Consider the following 19788-nt stretch of genomic DNA (forward strand, 5'->3'; position numbering starts at 1 on the left):
GCAATTTAATGGTCGTTATGAAAAATCCTCGGAAAATCGGTCGCGATGCGATGCAACGAACACGCGGTCGTTATGCGAAAGTGTCAATTTGTACGTCGATATTCCCCGTTATCGCTGGCTTTGAATGCATTTATTACCACACATGTCTGTGTTGTACGTTTAAAAAAAAAAAAGAAGCCTAGCGGCTCTCGCGTATTACATCGTTTCCGAAATAAACAGATCGTGTGATAATTAATCAAAATCCCGCTATCTTTTAGAAACGAATTAACATTGGGGATCAAAAGGATTAGGCATGCAATGATTAAGAATGCAATGATTAAGCGATTAAGAATGATGTTGCAATTTTTATCAACGCCCCATGACATTTCATGATGAAACATTTGTGATATACAGACATCATGTATCCCAATTATTCTTTTTCAGTGCTGTTATGAACCGTTGCTTGCAGGCTTTTCATGTCGCAATTACATCACATCGCAGAATATGATTGAAGTCATCCACGAAATATAATCGCGCAATTTTTTCGCGTAATTTTTTTCCAAATGAAATTTTGACAGGATTTTTAAAAATATATGTTTGACAAAAAATATTTAATTATATATAAATGACAATGTTTTTAATATATCTTTATATTTCATTCACATAGTAAAAAAATTTGTGTTAAATTTAACATATTTCACATGTCCCAATTTATCCCTTTTAATTTTAATGTTAATTTAACAGAAGGCAAGTATGTAAAGAAATAACACAAGTAATATGTTTAAAAATTAACACAAAAGTATAACACTTAAACTTTATCTGGAAATAAAGTTTATATTAAATTAACATATTTATAATGTTAAATTTAATTAAAAGAAAATGTTATTCTTACATTTTTATGATAAATAACAGAAGAGATATGTCGATTTAACATATGGAAATTGTTATAGAGAGAAAAATAATACAACTTATCTGTTCATTTTAACATATAACATATTTCATCAAAAATTCGTGCATTTACATATTAATTGTGTTGTTTTAACTCTTAGAAACATTGAATATTAACTCAACGTAGAAATGTCAAAATAACGCAATAATAATATGTTATATTAACATAAGAGTATGTTAAAAATTTAACACAAAAATTTTTACACGAGAAAATTTTAACAGAAATACAAAATGTTTTTTACCGTGCATAAATTAAATTATATTATATATATGGTACCTTCTTTTAGGATTCTTTATGTCGAAAGGTTATACTTTTTACATATTTACGAGAGATGTTCGATTAAAAAGTTTTAATAAATTGCCGATAGATTTTTCTCTTTCGTTGGGAATTCCTTCAATGATTGCCTTGTCTCCAACGAACGTTCCCGAGATACCACCAAAAGAACCAAAGAATGTCTGCGCTCACGTGCAGGAATGTAACATTAATGGGTATAAAACACTAAAGAAATGAATTAACTCTTTTTTTTAATCACGTATCCTTTAGATGCAATTAGTTAATAGAACATGCTTATCTCTCGGTATTTGAGCCAAATTTCTTATGGCGAATATTTTTCTTCAACGTATTATTCTGCATAGCAGAAGATGCTGCCATTTAAAAAACGAGAAATGGAAAGAAAAGTTTATTATTTATCTACTTCTCTCTTGAATTCATCCTATTTTTTTCGCTTAACTCTTTTCTCTCGACCACCGATAATTACAAAGGCCTACGAGTTTTTTTTTTTAAGATGCAATAGTGATTTCCGACGTAATTTTGTGAGTTAAATTCGAATCTGGCCGCCGAATTTGCGTAGCACGTCACGTTTTTGAGTAATTTGTAATTGAATGGCTTAAAAATCGCTATTTTGGCCAATTTCATGAATTTATTGTGAGGAAACCAAATTTTTTGAAATATTTCTGCCAATGGCATCGTATAATATTCACTTTCGCCTTTCAAATCCACTTTCGATTACCGCCGCACGATTTTTCTTCGCTGAGATATATAATTATGACGTAAGAAAATTTACATGAAAGAAAATTTATATAGACATCAATATGGTAGATCCAAAATTTATATAGACATCAATATGGTAGATCCATAATGTTGAAAGTTGAAAAGACTGACATATGTTAGGTTCGGTTGTCCAAAAAAGTATTGTAAAGAAATATCTAATACAGTTGTTACACATTTTGATAAATTTTTCTAAATTTTATGCCTTTTTATTGTGATTCTATTCGCCATATTGGATGCGCCATTTTTAATTTCAAAAGGTGACAGAAGATTTAAAAATGTATATTTTTATTCTAATTTTGATTCGTAGTGAAATAAAGAGGTGGCACGGTTGATATAGAATGACTTATTAGATTTTCCCTATGTATGACTAGTCTTATGACTTGTATATCTGAACGAAAAAAATCGTGCGGCGGTAATCGAAAGTGGATTCGAAAGATGAAGGTGAGTACTATACGACGCCATTGACAGAAATATTTCAAAAAATTTCGTTTACTCACAATAAATTCATGAAATTGGCCAAAATAGTGATTTTTGGGCTATTCAACTACAAATGACTCAAAAACCTGACGTGCTTTGCAAATTCGGCGGCCAGATTCGGATTCAGTGTACAAAATTACGTCAAAAATCACTATTGCATCTTAAAAAGAAATTTTGACCCCCTTTTTTGCAGGCCTGTGTTATCTATAATCTTACGCGTTTCGAATGTGGTAAATGTGGCAAACAATATCGTGCATCTAAAACGAATTTCTAATTAAAAAGCAGTAAGGACGAGCCGTTATATGATGTGGATGAATTAACAGCATCAGAAAATTCGAAAGTTGGTGGACATCGCTAATACTCTTAAATGCAAGTTGAAAAAGTAACTTTTGAAATAAATTTTTTTTCTTCTTTCGTGGAAAAAAACATATCTTTTTAATTAACAACATATTTCATTGCACCTTCATAGAACAGTTTCGTAGTTGAAAAACCGAGAAAGTAAGAATTTAATTGTTCGCACGCACATATATCCACACATACATGTAAATAATCCTTTGGGTTTTATCAATCATCAAAATATTATTGTATTATTTATATGCGTAACTTTCAGTAAATGGCAAGCACCTAATCATCCCGATTCATTAGGGAGTAAAATTTTAATCCAAACTTAAGAAACTTTCTCTCTCGCAATACTTAAAGGTTTATTTTGAAAATGCGCGTGCATTCTCCGCTCCCATTCCGTATTATCTACGCCTCGTTAAGAGTTTCAGATTACATTGTGCCAAGAGCTACGGCATTTCTTGTAAAGTTCGACAACAAGAAATAGCAGTTTTAGAGAAAAAAAACTTTTTTTGCTTGCAAAAATTTTAGATATAATTTAATGGCGATATGCAACTAATGATGAATATGTCAAACTTGTCATTCGCGATCGTTTTTAATTCGCAATAAATTGGCAAAGTAAAAAGAACTGAAAACAGAAATTTTTATAAGTGAACATGATACAATCGTCAAAAATTAAAAACAACTAACAAATAAGTCATACATAAATGTATTAATCATTAATATTGCATTGCTTCACTCGTCGTAGTCTATGCATTTGTTTTGGTTCCTCGAAGGGTAGAACGACGAGACGCGAAGTCAGCGCATTTTTTCGGCACGAACACACCGTGGTAACCGAAAATTTATGTGGGTCAGCGTTCATTTTCAATATATACGATCCTTCCATGCCAAACTTTAAGGCATTGCATTTCGACGAATAATGATAGCGCCCAAAAAGTCTTTTGACTTTTTAATTATATGTATTGTAATTATTACTTATTATTCTTTTTTTATTTCCCGCTGTCATTATGATATATAAAATTAAATGAAGAAGGATCTTCAGCAAAAACTTTAATACAAAATTAATTAGAAACTATTACTTAAAAATGTGAAATTTTTAAATTAGTTTATTAAAAAAATTATCTAAATTAATTATCTAAATTATCTAAATTAAAATTATCTAAAAATTATCTAAATTAAAGAGATATTTTGTTTTATTATTTGAATAAACGGATAAGAAACTCTATATAAAAAATATTGATAAAACCAATTTAATTTATCATAAGACGAAAGCAATAATTATCTTTGGTAGTAGATTTAAATTGGTAAAGTATTGAGATACTAATTTCGGAGTACAGCATCTCTTCTAGGAACGAAGGCGAGTCAACTTCCATCACTTAAGCGAAAGCATTAACCTTATTAGAGCTGCTTTCCTATTATGCCTTATTATTCCACATTCATCTTAACAACATTTCCATACCCTAAATTGAGATCCATTATTACTTATTACTTACGAGATCCCGTATAACTTCGCGAGGTTTGCTCGTCATAATCTCCTGTACTTACCTAAAAAGAGAAAAAATACATGAAAAACTGGACAACAAAAATATCGAAGTAAACAATGCAAAAATTAAACAAAATTTTTATAATTAATTTATGCATGTATACGAAGATGTATACGACTCTAAATTAATGTAAATTTCGAAATTCGGTCTGTCTCGGCTTTATGAATTAAAAACGAATTATTTTAAACCTTCTGCTTTATACGTATTATTTTTAACATATTTTTAACGATACAATTTTTTCTGTAATAACAGAACTGGAAAATATATCAAAAAATTATTTTATTTGTTAAGTTCTTTTGAAAAATAAATGCAATAAAATGGATCGAATAAAGCTTGAGAAAAACAAATAATTTATGTACGTAGAGCATATGTAGCACAAACATAATTTTTATTCATGAAGATTCAATTTATCAGCGAGACAAATCGCAAAAATCAGTAATAAATAACAAGAAGATAAAATATACAAAAACATAATATTGTATAATCAAACTTGTCTGATATTTCTGTTTTCAATGATACTGTTTGAACTTTCGCTATTAGTTGCGGTAAAGCAGAATTGAAGGATATTCGACGAGCGAGTGTGTGAATATTTAATAGAATTTAATGTAGTTCTTAAAGCCAACCAAATTATAATTCATGAATTTTGAAATAATATTTGATGCACCCATGTTATAAAAAACATGAATAAGTTTTAAATAAACTACGGGAATATCCGATTATATAAATCCTTTCAAGCTAAATCAAATACAAAATCTAATATTTAATAATAAAAAAAATAAAAGAGATAAAATAAACTTTTAATATAAGTATGTCATTCTAATCGCAATGTATTCGTAGAAGTAAGAAGTATCTAGGAGTAATTAATAAACTTTCGAACATAGAAGTAATTAATAAACAAAAAATGTTAGAATAAAAATTGACATAAAAAAAGTTTATCAAATTCATAAATAACATTAAAATTAAAAAATTTATAATTATATATTTTTATGAAAAGTGTGAAAATTGTAACAAATCCTTTCTTTATATACTCAATATTAAAATCTGAAAATAATTCTCATTTCTTTTTCAGAAAATCCATGTAGCTATGATTTAATTCAATTAAAACTCTAGTGAAAAATATAAATAGACAATAAAATAATGCAAAAAATGTGAAAACATTTCTATGAATGTTCAGCCATTTCCTTAGTCTACAATATCAAATCCTAAACATATTTATTTGTCTTTTATAGAATGCAATAAGCATATGATATATTATAATTATTAATAATACAATTTTATTGATAATATTATTTTCGTGGCATATATATTGGAAAAGCTGAAATATGGATCCATTATTACAATTTCAAGACGAATAAGTGTTTCAGTTTCTTTTAAGCTCTTTATAAAAGCGATCCTCGAGTAAGGAAGTTAGATAACATTTCACTGATTGCAACGAGCAGTAACATAAATGTTGAGTTAGGTAACAGACAGACAAGCAAGAAATCTTCAACGATCGATGTCGTGGAAAAATGGTAGACAAATGACGAGGCGAACAATAATACGATTGATCGAGACGCAAAACGAGATTTCATCAACAGGAGCACAAAGCCTAACACTCGATAATGATGCCCTAAGAATGAGTCAACCATTAGGGTTGGAAACCGAATGGAAGGATTAAAGAGGAAGTCTTCATTCTCGCTCATGCGGAAACTCGATTAAATGATACACGGTGAATTTACCAAGCGATTTTAATCAATTCTATAGAATGATTAAAAATGTTCCTATATTTTTTACATGATTGTACGCGAAGATAAAACGTGAGTATAAAATTTAATTCGTAAATTAATAAAGTTATACTCTAAACAGATTTCAAGTTATAATAGCGATTGTACAGAACGATTAAACAGATTACATTAACGATATATAATTGTCATCGTGTGGCATTCATACAGAATCATAGATGCGATATTAAAGCATATTTATTTTACAGCGACAACACTCACACATGGATTTTCGTGTGCTGTTTGTTAGATGAAAATATTGTACTTTTTTTTACTCTGTCAGGTGTACTCAAAGGTGTGTAAATATTTACATCTATAAATAGAAGAGGGACTGTAAATGTTACATCCGTATGTTGCATAGCGATGTTTGCATGCAAAATATACATTTATTTACCAAATATCCCGACATTCCCATAATTTTGTTATATATATTTTAACAACTAAAAGCTGTCCAATTTGTCTTCATTACACTTTGTTGCTACACTTTATCTGCCAGGGTAATGTAACCATTTTTTTTATAATAATTATCCAAGCTTAGTTGAAGAGAGAAGCACTTGTTATAACCATGCACTAAATTATTTCATATATACTGCGAACGCCAATTACATTTTCGTCAAAATTATTTATTATCAAAGTTTTTAGTACACATTTTATTAAAACGTATTTTGCGCTAATTTATACTCTTTCCGATAATAATGGACTTACACACATAGAGTTCCCTTTGATGAAGACTGTACAGTGCCCGTCAATGATCCTGTCCTAGGCGGGGCAAGGGGAGCGCCGGCAGCGCGGCAGCAGCTGATTGGCCAGTTCTCCCCTTGCCCCGCCCAGGACAGGATCGTTGACGCGCACTGTACACATCTGTTACCGGCCTATTGTTGTCTCTCATTATTTGCGGCAATGTGCTATACAGGGTGTCCCAAAAGTCCCGGACCGGTCGAATATTTCATAAACTATGCACTTTAGAAAGAAATGTTTCAGACAAAAATTATATGGCTTGAAGGGGGCCATCAGATAGTGGCAATGATTTGATCTTGGAAAGTCATTTGAAGATGACGTAAAGGTCACCTTCAATTTCTTAAATGGAACCCCCTATTTTTTATTATATATTCGTGTAGTTTATCTCGAGAGCTTTCCAAAATACTATAATAAAGTATTTCTTCATTGAGTACTTTTCGAGTTATGAGGCTTGAAATCATTTCTTAATTTTGCATAAAATAGTAAAGTAAAATATTCATTTTTCGATTATCTTACCTTAATTCTTTTATGTACAAAATAATGAGAGGAATCAATTGGTGTAAAGAAAACACATAGTTGTTTAAAAAAAAAATATGTAATTGTTAATTGCAAATTACATATTTTTTTCTTAAAAACAACTATGTTTTTTCTTTACAACAATTGATTCCTCTCATTATTTTGTACATAAAAATACTAAAGATTAAGATAATCGAAAAATGAATATTTTACAAGATATTTTACGGTTTATGTAAAATTAAGAAATGATTTCAAGCCTTATAATTCGGAAAGTACTTAATGAAAACTAACTTAATTATAGTGTTTTGGAAAGATCTCGAGATAAGCTACACGAATATGTAATAAAAAATAGGGAGTTCCATTTAAGAAATTGACGATGATCTTCATGTGAATTTCAAATGACTCTCCCATGTCAAATCATTGCCACTATCTGATAGCCCCCTTCAAGCCATATAACTTTTGTTTGAAACATTTCTTTCTAAAGTGCATAATTTATGAAATATTCGACCGATCCGAGACTTTTAGGATACTCTGTATACCATCATCAATACGTCTCTTCCGGGAAAGCCAAGTTCGGCTCGACGACGCCTCGTTATTTATTTGTCGTAGCCTCGTAATGATAAACTCCGGCGGCGATACGTGACCGTGCCGCGGGTGCTTCCGATATACAAGGGAATCGCAAAGACAAACATCTATAGACATGCAACACGTGTCGGTAAGTATCTAACATACGGATAGATAAGACGATAAATAATTTAGTATCCGTGGCCGCCCGGCAGTCTGCCGCCCTGTCTGTGAATCCGCGATATATAACCCTCGTAACCCTGCCTCGTGCTCCAGACCTCCCTCCCTCCTCCTCTCTTCCCGTTTTCAACGTCACCGACTTACCGCTTCCGCGAAACCGTCCTCGACGAATCCACCCCCTCTTCCCACTACTGCCGAGTCAATTACGTGCCTCTCTCATGCGTGACGGCGCACGCACCGTGCGTAATCGCGCGGCTAATTAAGCTTTATCATTACGAGCTTTTCCGAACAATGATGATAAATCGCTCGCGTAACAATCAGAATGATTCCGAATTAACAATAAATCCGGAAACTCTCATGTGGGTAGCGGGAGCGAAGCTCCTATTTCACGAGCATTCTTAGAGGTTAGGTTAGGTTTTCGAGGAGGTCTTTCGACGCTGGCGCGTCATCCATGATTGCGTGCGATATTGTTTGTGTTCGATGCGTAATAATTAATTTCGTCGAGAGTTGGGCGAAAGAGAAGGTAAGATACATGCGTGATACATCTGTGTGATTGCGTTAATAGAAATGTATCCGCGAGCAGGCGCGCATTCAGGGAGTCAAGAAAGGGATGGAAGAGCTGGCGCCCTTCGTAGGCGTGCCAAAAATCTTTTGTTTCCAAGAGCGGCGAATGAATTCTCTCAACGTGCGTGCTGCAGTTAAGACGATACAGTTAAGACGTTATTACGCTACAGCTATCGCGTGATATTAAATTCCGTAAATTTCGTTCGCAGGGAGACGCGATGCCGCTTGACGTTATTGCGACTTCAATTCGTACGCTCACTGGCGTTTACATGAATCTCGCATAAACACAAGATGATATTCCACCTTAAGGAGTGCATCTGCTGAAGAACAATTTATTGAAAAATACCGATTTTTTTATAAAGGGTGTTTCAGGTCGGGTTAGCGAAAGTTCAGGATTTTATAGGAAATTGAATTTGGAGCAAAAAAGTACCTATAAACATAGGTCTGAAAATGCTTCGTTAAAAAGTTATAACTAATGTGAAAAAAATCACGTTTATTTGATGATTTTTCAAAATAATTCTGTAGTTATTTGAAAGAAGTAATAAACTAAATTACATATTTTCATTTATGTAATTCTGATAAGGCGTTTCAAAAGAAAATACTTTTGTTTACATTTCTAATATGAACATTCAGAATCAGTTTAGTTCACGACGAATAAACTAATGCTGTATCATGGCAGAGAAATGAAAATAATGTAAGTTTAGTTTGTTATTTAATTACCTATCAGATTTATTTAATTACTTTTTTCAAATAAATAAAGGATTATTTTTAAAAATCATCAAATAAACGTGATTTTTTGACGTTCGTTAGTTATAACTTTTTAACGAAGCGTTTCCGGACCTATGTTTATGGAACTTTTTGTTCCAAATTCAATTTCCTATAAGATCCTGAAGTTTCTCTAACTCGTCCTGAAACACCCTATATAATTATTTACATTTATGAAAATTTTGTTATTGTCATGACGGCTGAAAGAATAATCTTTTTTCTTCTTTGAATCATTATAAAGTTAATACATCAGAAAATGGTTAATCAACGGCCGTAAATAAAAATGGAACGGAAAGGAAAGTCGGACATTGACAGGTAACGTGCGAACAACATAGATGCGCCAACGGGAAGCCCGGTTGAAAAGTTACTGGCAAGATCAAGAAGTTTCCCGCATCTTGATACAACTTTCAGAGGCGCTTAATCCATTTCCGTTTGAACGTCTTAGAAATGCGTTGGATTTACACGAACGTAATTTATGGGATCGCCTTCTTTTATCCTCGCGCGGATCGTTCGACCTCCATTCGTATTATCCCAACTACGTAGTTATCGCGAATTACATATAATAAAATTGCACATAAATACATAATGTACTCTCAGAATTATGCATAGAATTTAATTTCACGAAAGAATGATTTGGAAGCTTTGTGGTACTCGCCGCCCATCCTCTATATATTATATTAACGTATGTTATAATAATACGCAAAAAGCAAAACGTTAGTGTTTAATTCCGCAGCAAAAATAGCAAAAGCAAACATTACTGTTTAATTTCTCAGCAAGAATAATATATATTAAATAATATATATTAAATTACTTTTAATAATTAAATAATAATTATTATATATTAAATTACTTTTAATAATTAAATAATAATAAATATATATATACTGAGTTACTTTTAATATTTAAAAAATTAATTAATTTTTTTGAGCGATTAAAAAAGTTGAATTCTTTCTCGACACGTAAGAATGATGAAGAATTAAACTCGCTTCTAGAAATTCCGTGCTTATAAAAAGATCGGTAAAGTCATGTTTATTACGTTCTATAAAGTATCCTAAAATTAGTTGCAGTTCACGGAAACGTCCGTGTTGCAATCTTGGGAACTACCAGCAGGCGATCTTTAAAGCGTGTCGCAAAATGTCTACCGCGCCCTTTCGTGCTCTACATTGTTTTTCCACGTGCGTTCTAAGGTGAAGGGTCAGAAATCGATCGCTCTTGGAAACGATTCGATTTGATAAACCAGCCCGATAGCATAGCGCGCAACAAGCGAGGTTTACAATTTACCTTTCGCCGCGAAATTGCCGTAAGTAATACGTTAATTAAGTCATTATGAATCGCATTAATCGCGTAAATTACGAATCTCAAGCACCGATTTATCTAATACTCGATATAGTAGATGTCCACTCGTGTTTCTCATACACTTGCACATGTTGACATATGTCTTACGATAGAAGTCTCGACCAGAAATGGGTAATCGAAGAAAGGAGCCGAGTTCGCGTTTGGCGAGCACACACTGCACAGAGAGGGTAAACAAGTCTTACAGGCCACCGGCGCTCTTTTACTCGTACCAATGCCTCGAACGTGTAATGAGTACCAATTCGTTGCGTTCAAAGTAAATTAGAACAAGTAGCAAGTGGAAATGGTCAGTGAGAAGTGCAAAGTGCGAATAAGATATAAAAGAGTAAAAAAATGCTGAGGGAAAAATGCTCTTCTCATGTAACACACAGAAACGAAAAAAATCATCAAACGTTTTTATAAAATCATTCCCATTAAAACAAATAAAAATGAAAATAAAATAGACTCATCCTGCATTATCTCGATCCAAATTATAATTAATAATTAATAATAATTAATATTTATAATAATTATTATTATATTTATTATATTATTTAATATTAATCAATATTTATAATTACACAAGCCTGCAAAAAAGGGAGTCAAAATTTCTTTTTAAGATGCAATAGTGATTTTTGACGTAATTTTGTGCGTTGAATCCGAATCTGGCCGCCGAATTTGCGTAGCACGTGAGGTTTTTGAGTTATTTGTAGTTAAATAGCCCAAAAATCGCTATTTTGGCCAATTTCATGAATTTATTGTGAGTAAACCAAATTTTTAAAAATATTTCTGTCAATGGCATCGTATAGTACTCACTTTTATCTTTCGAATTCACTTTCAATTACCCTCCGCCGCAAGATTTTTTCTCGCTCAGATATACAAGTTATAAGACTGGTCATGCATAGGGATTTAATAAGCCATTCTAAATCAACCACCTCTCTATCTCACTCCGAATCAAAATTAGGGTAAAAATATACATTTTTAATTTAATTAAATACTTTCTGTCACCTTTTGAAATTAAAAATGGCGCATCCAATATGGCGAATAGAATCACAATAAAAAGGCATAAAATTTAGAAAAATTTATCAAAATGTGTAACAACTGTATTAGACATTTCTTTACAATATTTTTTTGGCCAACCGAACCTGACATATGTCAGTCTTTTCAAATTTCAAGATCATGGATTTATCATATTGATGTCTATATAAATTTTCTTTAACGTAAATTTTCTTACAACGTCATACTTATATATCTCAGCGAAAAAAAATCATGCAGCGGTAATCGAAAGTGGATTTGAAAGGCGAAAGTGAGTATTATACGATGTCATTGGCAGAAATATTTCAAAAAATTTGGTTTCCTCGCAATAAATTCATGAAATTGGCCAAAATAGCGATTTTTGAGCCATTCAATTACAAATTACTCAAAAACGTGCTACGCAAATTCGGCGGCCGGATTCGAATTCTGTTCACAAAATTACGTCGGAAATCACTATTGCATCTTAAGAAAAAACCTCGCAGGCCTATGTAATTAACGTTAAAAAATTATGCAAAGCAAGCAGTACTCAATTGTAACGAAAAACGTTGAAAGTTTTATGTTATTATGTTATACGGAGATCAGATTTGAATACATCTATAAAATAGTTTATAATTAAATTACGGAACGCATGGATATATTATGTAAGTAGGGTTCTAAATAATTATTTATAATTAAATTATAGAACAGTATTGTGTATGTGCGATTCTAAATAATCAAAGAAAGAGAGAAATATAAAAATTTCTGTCTTTCTCTCTCTTTCTCGCTCAAATATGAGATGTATCATATTTTTTAATCAATCTCTAGATATAAATAAACAGGTGATCGTCCAGAATAAACCATGCAAATTCATCTTAACTCAGCAGAGAGCGGACTGCGGGAAGACGTCTAGCAGCTGGTGCCAGTTTCAGGTTACGTATCGTCTTTGTAGATTCCGCCAAATACGTATTCCCGCCGTCTGGCCGGCTTGGCACGCCATGCGTTATGTTAAGAAGTGCAGTTAATTACGAAGATAATTTCGAGTCGTGTGTTTGCGTGCTGCACATAACGAGCTTCCGACTTCGGGAGTTTCTGCCATGCAAGCCAATCTGCTTTAAACCTACCACCACCCTGCCATCGCACCGCTGCCACTGCCACCCCCGCATCACGCAGCGTCGACGTGCTAACCATTGCCGTACCGACAGTACGATCGTTATCAAGCGGACAGATTTAAACGGAAACCTTTCCGATCGTGGTTTCGAGGATTCTTCGATCGGTTTAAATTTTCCAACGCGAATCGAAACGACGAGGACACCGAGGATCCAGAGAGAGAGCGCGCCGAATTTATCCCTTTTGCGAATTAACGTTCTGTTTAGGAAAACGGAAACTTAATTCTCCATAAAATATAGTCGTTGCTCCATTAAATTATAAATATAAAGAAACGGCTTTAAGGAGCGTAAATAAAAATTTCACAATACTAACCTTATTAGGTAAATAAAATTTAATTATACAAGCAAAATATCAAAGACAATGTCAAGTAATATCAATATTAAATGTAAAACATTGGAAAAGCGGACGTTTTGGCGCGATTATTCAAGCCTTCTTCAGCGCAATAATACTTATATACAAAGATAAAATTAACCGAAGATAAAATTAGAAAATAAAGACATAGTAAAATCGCAAAACCGCACGCAGACAATGATAAAGATGTAGACAATGAATTTTCAAAATTACATTGGTCCTCTCTAATTCGAATGTTAGAAGGTCCATGATGTCCAATATAGTTGTCATTTTTTATAAGATGCTACATCTAAAAACAATATTATAACCACTTTTTATTTACGCTCCTTAAAGCCGTTTCTTTATATTTTTAATTCTCCATGTAAATTTCGATGTAAAAGTTTCATCGTTTAAAATAAAGTAAACATCATCCGGTACAGGGCGTTAAGTGGATCTTTTCGGACATTTTACGTACACTTTTTGCACAGTTTTTGCAAACATGCTAATGTATATGCGCACACATTTACGTTTTTCAGCGAAATTTCTGCGAGCCTGCTTCACAGGACAAGATTTTTCATCACACTTCCTCATTTTTCCTCAAGAATGCTAGATATTAGAATATGCAGAGTACATTGTACACGCTTATATTCTGTAGCCTCACATTTAACGCGGAACGTGGCCATTTCATTTTTATTTTGAATAATAATGCGCTTGTAAATTTAAAATAAATAAAAATGGGAAATCCCTAAAATTATATAATTATAAAACAATTTGTACAAATATAAAATATCTTTACTGTATGAAATATGCTGTATATATAATAATATATCATGTAGAAAATGAAATATATTTAAACTTCAGCTCTCTAAAAGTGAATCAGTGTATTATCACTGAAAAACAGTAAATAGTCACTGATTACAGCAGTTATAAGTACAGCACTGTAAATCAGTGATATTTTATTGAAAGAATCAGTTAATAATTTTGACTTTCAATCAGTAATATTTCTCAATATCAGTAATATTTCTTTCGTTATTGTCAGTAATATTAAACTATAATTCATCTCTCTATCTATTTCATATAAAATTAAAAATTTTATTTACATTTACTAAATATTTATTATATTAAAAATTTTATTTTATTTATATTACATGCATATTGAACTTGTTATTTTAAATAGATAACGAACAAATAATTTTCATTAAATCGCCAGACATTTATTTGTCCGATTTATAAAGATCGATTTAATATCTGAAGCCTCTCTATTGAGCTTGTATCAGAAATTAAATCGAAGTAATACTTCTAATTTTAAATGTCGCTCTTTGCAAACTTTATATAATTCTTATAACTAAAGTTAAATACGAGAGAGATAGCGATTGTAGCGGTAAATGAACAAACTAACGATTACTGGTTTTACAGTAAAATTTACTGATTTTACAGTGAATTTTATTTTAACTGACCATAATCAGTGGGATATAAGATAAAATAACAAAAAAATAAGCGTTTCCACTGAAGATCAGTAAGATACTCACTGATTCTCAGTGAAATCTTATTTTACTGTTTAAATTAGTGATATTTTCACTGATTCACTTTTAGAGAGAGTGAAAGATATTATAATGCAATTAAATGGCAAGAATTTTGGTTGAGTTAAATTTTTAAATTGTAATCTCTATCATTAAAATTTCACGCGACGAAAATGTGATAAAGATATTTCTCATTTTATATAAAAAATAATATTTTTATCAACACTATTTGATGGCATCCTTTAATATTTTTATGGAATATCATCTTACGTAATCTATGTAAAGCTAAACTCGTTTGTCCAGAATGGGTGGAGCAGACACATTTTTCACGCTATCTAATTATCTCTTGAAAAAGCCCGACGTTATTTAGTTGCGCCGAAATTTATTCCTCAGATAACATACCTAATAATTTTTAATAACAAATTGTGTCACCAATAATGAAGAACGTTTCGAATATCCGAAATCTGTTACGCATGTTAATATAATTTTTTATATTATATAAAAACACACACGCACACTATTTGTGTGTATACGGTTTTATTATATTTCCGAAAATGTACAGCATTTATTTTAAGCACATTATTAAATTTGTTTGTATAATTAAAATTAATATTAAATAAAATTTATTTCAATATTAATAAAAATTAATCAAATAAATTTTAAGAGCGCTGAAGAAATATATAACATTCGATAAACGAATGTTTATTAATTTTTTGCACAGCACATAACGCCATTGATGTCAGAAATATGTTCGGTATTTATAAAAGGAACACTGAGCACGCTGGCAATTTCAAATATATTCGACTAAAAAGCATTTTTTCAGCATCCATATGCATTTGAGAAATTTCAATGCGTATGCAACGCGTGCTCGCTATGAGACATTTCCAGATATATAGTCGTTTATATTTCATTGTGATTTTAGTCACCGATTTTACGAGACGCACAAATTCTTATAAATTATTATAAATTATTATAAATTAAATAAAAAAGCATATATTTATGTAAAACACTCTAAAGCATTTTCACACGCGCATGCGACGCATGCGACGTATAATAATGTAACATCATGCCGTATTTTTTGGAATTGAACGATGAATTTTTAATGTTAATTATAATAATATAAGAAATATTTAAAGTCGTCTGAAAAAAAATATAAAAAGATCCTTTCTTTCTTCATTCTGCACTTAAACATGACATTTGTTTCTCCTTAATTTCTCAAATTCATGCCTGATATCATAATCTCAACACTCGAGTTTCCAAAAGTTCCCAAGTCGTTGAGCACTTTGAAAGTTCTTTCTCGCAGCTGCTGCAAATTCCGTGATCATCGAGCTCCGCGACCATTGCTCATTGCTGGTCGACCGAGTCGGATAGATAAATTAGCAATTTAATTTGCGTTTAATTAAACGGCCCGCCGCCGGCGCAGTCTATTTAGATTAATATATGTCAATTAATAACATAGGTCTGCAAAAAAGGGGGTCAAAATTTCTTTTTAAGATGCAATAGTGATTTTTGACGTAATTTTGTGCGCTGAATCCGAATCTGGCCGTCGAATTTGAGTAACATGTCAGGTTTTTGAGTTATTTGTAGTTGAATAGCCCAAAAATCGCTATTTTGGCCAACTTCATGAATTTATTGTGAGTAAACCAAATTTTTTGAAATATTTCTGTCAATGGCATCGTATAGTACTCACCTTTATTTTTCGAATCCACTTTCGATTACCGCCGCACAATATTTTTTCGCTCAGATATACAAGTCATAAGACTGCTCATGCATAGGAATCTAATAAGCCATTTTAAATCAACCTCTATCAACCCTAAATGTCACCTCTTTATTTCACTACGAATCAAAATTAGGATAAAAATATACATTTTTAAACCTTCTGTCACCTTTTGAAATTAAAAATGGCGCATCCAATATGGCGAATAGGATCACAATGAAAAGGCATAAAATTTAGAAAAATTTATCAAAATGTGTAACAACTGTATTAGATATTTCTTCAGAATACTTTTTTGGACAACCGAACCTGACATATGTCAGTCTTTTCAACTTTCAACATCATTGATCTATCATATATTGATGTTTATATAAATTTTCTTTAACATAAATTTTCTTACAACGTCATACTTATATATCTCAGCGAAGAAAAATCATGCGGCGGTAAGTGGATTTGAAGGGCGAAAGTAAATGTTATACAATGCCATTGGCAGAAATATTTCAAAAAATTTGGTTTTCTCGCAATAAATTCATGAAATTGGCCAAAATAGCGATTTTTGAGCCATTCAATTATAAATTACTCAAAAACGTGACGTGCTACGCAAATTCGGCGGCCAGATTCGGATTCAGCGCACAAAATTACGTCGGAAATCACTATTGCATCTTAAAAAAAAAACCTCGCAGGTCTGTGTAATTATTCTTTTTTTCGCGATTATTTTTATAATGTCAAGTGCATGCATAATAATTTTTAAAACTTTCGTGTCGTTACAGCGATATATATATATATATATATATATATATATATATATATATATCGCTGTAACGACACGAGAGTTTTAAAAATTATTAAAATGCATGAAAAATTATTTTTAGATTTATTTCTTCTAAAACAATTTAGAGAAATTGCACGATCTTTGTCGACCAAAATCGCAGCTGCGACACGTTTTCCCAGCTTTATTCATAACTTATGGACTCTAATTAGCCGACGCTAACCGAGGATACTTAATTAACAATTTAATCTGCAAAATCACTTAATTCGAATGTGTTGCTGCTGTCGTTTACTTAACTAATTAATGCTTAACCCATTCCGATTTTCAGCTCCGTGACAAATAAAGAACGAAATTAGAACGCATCGAAAAACCTCAAAATACATACTACTCTCAAAATACATACTACTGATCACTATAATTTATTTATATTCGACAAATTCATTCGCTTTATTTTTCCCAATTGAATGCTGAAGTAAACGTCAATGTCTCCGCTCTTTTATAGGTGCAATTTTCGAATTTATAACTCGAATTTATAATTCAGTTGTACAAAAAAAGTCATCGATAATGAAGTTATCTACAGAATCATGGAATAAACGGAGATAAACTAATGAGTTACGAATTATCTGGTCTAATTAATGATTGTCACAGTATGCGGCTTCCAGCAATAAGGGAACAGAGGAAGGGGGCGAGGGGAGAGAGGCAGGAGGGAGGAGGGTGCGAGCAACGAGAGCGCGATCCGATGCTTCGGACTTCCTCTCGGAGGTATTGATTACAAATTCAGATAACATAACAAGCTAACGAGCGATAATTATCGCGCGCGTTCTCTCGTCCGGATCTCAGCGAGTGATTTAATCAACTTCGCGTACGCACGTACGCATGCACACGTGTGCGTGCGCGTGCGACCTTTGACGTTACATCGAGCCGGTTTCCATCATCGAGACCATCGTCGTTTCGCCAATTATCACATCGGCAAGGATCAAGGACGGCTCGAGAGGAGATTCTGGCGAGATCCGATTTATGGACGGATCGATACAGGCGATGTACGGATGTGCGAGCGAGTGCATTCGCCAGATCCGCCGTTATCACGATACCAATCTTATTCCACGGGAATTTCCACGACTATTTTTCGCGATGCACCGAGATAAACCTTAAGCCATGAACGGGTGTCCCGCGAAAGAAGTCTGCATCCATCAAAACATGCTCATATGGATGACCCGCCCATCTCGTAATTCATCTTACACGCGCAATTTCTCTTTTCCTCTTTCTTTTTTATTTTTCCTCTTCGATAAATAAAATAAAATTCTAAAATGTTATTATATCAATCTCTTAAGGATGTTTTGTACGTACAATCCCAGCAAAAAGTAACTGAAAATCAATATTGACGAATATACTTTTGGTGTATTTTGAATAAGAAATTGTGTGGAAAAGTATGTAAAATTACACATATAATCAGTGTAACAATTACGCTATTTATAACGGAAATATATAAATTCATGTACTTTTACAAAAATTAATTTTTTTACTCTTTGTTGTGTAAATATTTGTTTATATTTGATGAGAAATTACAAGGTTAAAAATGTAAGTTTTGGATTTTATGTAAATGTACAATTTTTTGTAATATTTATAAAATTTAAAAATTATACTTAATAAACGAATATTTACACAATAAAGAGTAAAATAGCTAATTTTTGTAAAAGTACGTGAATTTATATATTTTCGTTATAAATAGCGTAATTGTTACACTAATCATGTATGTAATTTTAAATTAAATTTAATATGTGAAATTGTATAAATACATATACAAAATTATTATTACATAAACATTTCTAGAAATCTACTTCTAACATGTAAATTTATTAGTACAAGATGCTTACTTACTATTTAAGATAATAATTTTATCTATGAAATGTAAATTTACTAATGTATGTAAATATACACCTTTAATAGTTGATCTCAACATTACCCACTATAATAGTTGTAAATTTACACAAAAATTTTTTACAGTGTACAGTACAGAGATTTTTTAATATTTATTGCGTTTTTGAAATATTCCGAATTTTGTTAATTCGAAATGATTAACTTTTGGCAGAGAATTTCGCCTTGTGACAGATACATGGCTAACTTCATTGAATTATATTTAATATCTTTTTAACCAGTTAGTACTTGTATAATATTATTTGACCAAATATTTCCTTTGTATCTAAAATTTTGCAAATTTTAAACAAATTCTGAATATTATTTCCATGTGTTTTTGTCATTTGAATCAACGTGGTTATACGTTTCCTATAAGAACATGTGTTAATTCGGTGCAAATTAAAATCCTTATAACTTGTGAACGCTTTAATGAATCGATTTAAAAATTGTACCAAGGATTCTAAACATATATAAGGACATTCTGTACAATTTTCATTAAATTCTCAATATTTTGAAAATAGATACAAAAATCCTTAATTATTTTATCCATTATTACGTCAGTCATAAATACAAATGTTGTAATTTTTTATATATAAGAAAATA

The 19788-nt window shown here is 31.7% G+C and overlaps 1 protein-coding gene across 1 annotated transcript in view; it reads right to left on the bottom strand.

Moving 5' to 3' along the window:
- Nucleotides 1-19788, bottom strand: part of LOC105258514 (neurotrimin) — a 244386-nt gene that overhangs the window by 146480 nt on the left and 78118 nt on the right. The gene's annotated exons all lie outside the window — the stretch shown is intronic.

This window comes from Camponotus floridanus, unplaced genomic scaffold (genome assembly GCF_003227725.1).
Source record: "Camponotus floridanus strain SB8 unplaced genomic scaffold, Cflo_v7.5 scaffold47, whole genome shotgun sequence".
NCBI classification, from domain to species: domain Eukaryota; kingdom Metazoa; phylum Arthropoda; class Insecta; order Hymenoptera; family Formicidae; genus Camponotus; species Camponotus floridanus.